General features: G+C 44.5%; 2 protein-coding genes across 2 annotated transcripts in view; one reads left to right on the top strand and one right to left on the bottom strand.

Annotated features, from left to right (window-relative positions):
- Window positions 1-5,000, top strand: part of LOC122254631 (NBAS subunit of NRZ tethering complex) — a 243,171-nt gene that overhangs the window by 43,160 nt on the left and 195,011 nt on the right. The window lies entirely within an intron of this gene.
- The window catches only part of LOC122255456 (uncharacterized), a 34,112-nt gene that overhangs the window by 28,207 nt on the left and 905 nt on the right, over window positions 1-5,000 (bottom strand). The gene's annotated exons all lie outside the window — the stretch shown is intronic.

Here is a 5,000-nt window from a genome sequence, read left to right as displayed (position 1 = left end):
CTTGAACATTCTTCCAAGACTATTCGCGTCCTTCAGATTCTTCTTCAGGGTGTCAGTGGTGCTAAAGGAGTGATTGCGTTTGATTGTGTTAATGGCGTGCGATTCGAGGGCACGTGACTGGAACACGCGGGATGTTTTTATATATTTTTTATATTTTTTATATCGTGCATTTTTTTTTCTTTTTTCTTTTTTTTAGGGGATGGGAGGAGAAGGAGAGGGGCGTGTTATGGTTGCATTGAATGGGGATGAAGGGAAAGAGAAAGTGGAGGAAAAATGTAGGTAGGAAAGAAAGAAAGAATGAATTGATGAATGGGAAGAAGAAAAGAGAGAGAGAGAGAGAGAGAGAGAGAGAGAGAGAGAGAGAGAGAGAGAGAGAGAGAGAGAGAGAGAGAGAGAGAGAGAGAGAGAGAGAGAATGAGAGTAGATAGAGAGGTAGGGACGATAAGAGAGAGAGGGAGAGGTAGAGAGTAAGGAGAGAAGGAAGGAAGAGTGAAAGAGAAAAAAAGAAAGAGAATGAGAGAGTGTGTGAAAGAGGAAGAGAAAAAGATAGAGAAAGATAGAGAAAGAGTGAGGAAGAGAGGGGGAGAGGGAGAGAAGAGGAGAGGTAGAGAGGGAGAGAGGTAGAGAGGTAGAGAGGGAGAAATATATAGATAGAGAAATAGAGAGAGAGAAAAAATATATATATATAGAGAGAGAGACGAATATAAAGAGAAAGAGAAAGAGAGAGAGGAATAGAAAGAGAAAGAGGAATAGAAAAAGAAATAGGAATAGAAAGAGAAAGAGGAAGAGAAAGAGGAAGAGAAAGAGATAGAGAGAGAAGGAAAGAGAAAGAGAGAGAGAGAGAGAGAGAGAGAGAGAGAGAGAGAGAGAGAGAGAGAGAGAGAGAGAGAGAGAGAGAGAGAGAGAGAGAGAGAGAGAGAGAGAGAATGTTCGAGTTCTCGTGGAGCGTCGAGGGTGTGGTGGTGATCGCGGGTTAAGTAGAAAGTAAGGAATGTGGTTGACGAAGGGGGGGTGGGGTTCGCTATGCCAGATATACCACTTCTAACACTGCCCTGCCACATCCTTTCTCTCTCTCTCTCTCTCTCTCTCTCTCTCTCTCTCTCTCTCTCTCTCTCTCTCTCTCTCTCTCTCTCTCTCTCTCTCTCTCTCTCTCTCTCTCTCTCTCTTTCTTTCTCTCTCTCTCGTTCTCGCTCTCTTCTACGCCTTTTGCATACTTCCTACTTTAAAACAGGGGGTCTTGGCCTATGGAATTTTAGGCATTTGTTTTCCCTCAGTCTACGTGCATTTTTTTTTCCCCTATCTCTCTCTCTCTCTCTCTCGTCATTCTCCTTCTCCATGCGTTTATTTATGTATTTTTTACCTGTTGATCAAATTCCACAGTGTCACCTCCCTCCTTCCTCCCCTTCATGCCAGTGCCACAGAGATATTGTCTCCCCCCCTCCTCCTTCTTCTTCTTCTTCTTCTTCTTCTTCTTCTTCTTCTTCTTCTTCTTCTCCTCCTCCTCCTCCTCCTCCTCCTCTTCCTCCTCCTCCACCTCCTCTTCCTCCTCCTCCTCCACCTCCTCCTCACCCCCACCCATGCTACGAGATAGCTTAAAGTAAATTAATCGCTTCTTTTAGCTTCCATTAGTGGCTTATCGCTTCCGAGAGGATCTATGGGGAGGGTGAAAGTATGTGCGTGTGGCCTCGTGTGTGCGTGTGTGTATGTGTGCATTTGCATACATGTTTAAATATGTATGGATATGTCTACGTACATGTGTGTATGTATATGTGTGTGTCTGTCATAGCGGTTCATATGTGGACTTTATTTACTTTTTTTTCGATAATGAGATTCCCTCTTCGGAGGTTTGGAAGTTTGTTTGGACTTATGTGTGTATTACTTTCTATGGACGTGTGCGCGTGCGTATGTCTAGGGATGTACAGGGATAATGATGATAATGGTGATTAGCAATGATGGTAATAGTACTTGTTAATGGGAATTATGAAAATTATAACGATGGCGTAGATGATAGTGAAATAGTAATGATAATAAGAGAAGGAGGAGGAAGAGCAGTGAGACTTTCACATGGTTGCCGGTGCCCCCCTCCTCCCTCCCTCCCCCCGCCCGTCCTTTCTCTCGTGCACTTAGAAAGGGGACGCGAGGCCGATTATTAGCGGTCATCGACGCTGGACTTCTCGCCCGATCTGTCGGGTTGTCGGGACAGCGGAGAAAGAGGATGTGAGGGTGAGGGAGTGAGTGAGGGAGGGAGAGGGAGAGGGAAAGGAAGAGGTTAAGGGTGAAGGTGAAAGTGAGGGAGAGGGGGAAGGTGAGGGAGGAGGGAGGACGGAAATTAGATGGTGAGGGAGAGAGGAGGGAGTGTGAAGATGATGATGTAGGGGAGTGTGAGTGTAAGGGTGATGAAGAAAGAGAGAGAGAGAGAGAGAGAGAGAGAGAGAGAGAGAGAGAGAGAGAGAGAGAGAGAGAGAGAGAGAGAGAGAGAGAGACCGACCCGGTCGTGGCGCTGCTGGATTTTTGCAGCGAAAGTCGCCATGAGCCTTTCGTAGTCTCCCGCGGTCGGCTCTTCCCCTGGGCTGGCGGTGCGGGTCACAGGGACGTGGCTCTATTGCGCGTCGATTCACTTGTTGACCATCGTTGGAAAGTGTTGCAGTTTGTGATCGGTATGACAGGATGAATAGAGGGATGGATAAGTAACTCGCACGCACACACACACACGCACACACACGCACACACACACACATACACACACACACACACGCACACGCACACGCACACGCACACGCACACTTTCGTAACTAGAAAAGTTAACGAATCTTTATGCAACATGATATTTACTGAAAAAAAAACATGCTGTGATATCAAATTTTGGCAGACGCAGTACCGCGTAAAGTAGGCCTATCTTGTATGTGCAACAGGTGCCACGTGGTCCTGACGGGTTGGGGGTTTTGTTATGTTTAAATGTTGTTAGATGTTAACTTTTTACATATTGAAAGTCATTGTGAAAATTTAGATGGTTTCCTTAAAAGTTGGTTTTGCTAGCTACTTGGGTGTGAATGTTATATTATTTGGAATTTCCGTTTTCGTTTTTCGTCGACTTGTTTTTGTTTTGTATTTTGTTTCTTCGTGGGGAAGAATATTCCGTAGTTACGTCTGACAGTTGTCATCTTAGGCCACCTAAATTCGGAAAGCTGTTTGGACATTTCTACCCCAAATCCGACAAGATATTTAAATATTTTCACTAATCTAATCCGGCAAGGTATCTGAAGATTTTCGTTCGAAATCCGGTAAGGTATTTATTTAAACTTTATCACCTCAGACCCAGCAACGCATACAGGCCTTTTACCTCAAATCCGGCAAGGCTTTTAGACATTTCAACCTTAAATCCGGCAAGCCTTTCAGACATTTGAACCTCAAATCCGGCAAGCCTTTCAGACATTTGAACCTCAAATCCGGCAAGCCTTTCAGACATTTGAACCTCAAATCCGGCAAGCCTTTCAGACATTTGAACCTCAAATCCGGCAAGGCTTTCAAACATTTCAACCTCAAATCCGGTAAGCCTTTTAAACATTTCAACCTCAAATCCGGAAAATCATTGAAACCTATCCACCTCAGATCAGACAAAGTATTTCCCCTTGACTTTGCCAGCGCACGTGCGGAAGTTAGGTCAGTTTAACCCCGTGTGACCTCGCCAGGAAGATGTGTGGTGTGGCTGCGAGTGTGTGCATGCTTTGTTGTCTTTGGTGCTTGTTTTTGTTGTTGCTTGCAGACTGAATGGTTGATGATGATAATAACAATGATGATGATAATGATAATAATTATAATGACGATGATGATCATAAGGGTCATGCAATCCAGTTCAAACGATATATACACGAATTGTCATGGTCTTTCATTAATTAGATCTTTGTTTTGATCGAGTTTGTTCAGATTTTGATTGATAGAGTGAGTTTCATTTTTTTAATCAATTAGTTTTTGATTGAATTGGAACATATTTTCACTGAGCTATTGTTGTCATTACTATAATTATTATTGTTATTATTTTTTAACATTATATATATATATTTTTTGGGGGGGGCGTGGGGTATGACATGAATTGAGTGTTTGGTTAACCGGGGTTTTGCGTCCGTAGATTTTATTGCAGTGTTTACATGCCGAGTTGAACGATCGTTAGGGCTATTGAACTCGAAATGTTTATCGGTCTTTTGGTCGTTTGTGTTCTGTTTTATTTCTTTTTTCTTCTTTTAGGTGTTGTTTTTGTTGTTGAAGGAGTTTTTTTTTCTGTTACGTGTGTTAGTGCGAACTTGTTTTTTTTCTCGCTCAGTTGGTTCATTCACTCTTAGGTGAAACTCACACACTCTCTCTCTTTCTCTCTCTCTCTCTCTCTCTCTCTCTCTCTCTCTCTCTCTCTCTCTCTCTCTCTCTCTCTCTCTCTCTCTCTCTCACTCATATCCCCAGGGTACAAGTGCATCTGACCTTCCCCTAGAACGAAACTACCCCCCCTCCCTCCTCTCCCCCTCTGGTAATCCCACTCCGTCGCGGTGTAAACCAAACCCCGGCTAAACCTCAGTTATAAGGACATTCATCGCTGGAACTGATACCTCCCTTCTTCCCTCTCCCCCCTCCTTTCCTCCTTTCCCCTCTTTACCTCTCTTCTTCTCTACCCCCCCTCCTCCTTTCCCCTTTTCATCTCTGCCTCATTCCCTTCCCCTTTCCCTCCTTACTATCCTTCATCATTTCTTCCCTCCCTCCTTCCCTTCATCATTTCTTCCCTCCCTCCTTCCCTTCATCATTTCTTCCCTCCCTCCTTCCCTTCCCCTTTTCCTTCCTCCATCCTTCTCTTCCTCCTTTCCTTTCCGTTTTCCCCTTCCTTTCCTTTTTTTCCTCTCCTCCCTTCCTCTTTTCCTTTCCTCTGGCCTCCCTTCCTCCTCTCCCTCATTCCTATGATCCTTCCTCCCTCCTTTCCCTCTGTCCTCCCTTCCTCCTTTCCTCCTCTCTTCCCTGCT

The sequence above is a fragment of the Penaeus japonicus genome, unplaced genomic scaffold (assembly GCF_977035675.1).
Source record: "Penaeus japonicus unplaced genomic scaffold, GWHDUDI00000001_assembly GWHDUDI00000037, whole genome shotgun sequence".
Classification (NCBI taxonomy): Eukaryota; Metazoa; Arthropoda; class Malacostraca; order Decapoda; family Penaeidae; genus Penaeus; species Penaeus japonicus.
Note: the sequence above shows the minus strand (reverse complement) of the source record. Positions and strands in the feature narration are given on the sequence as shown.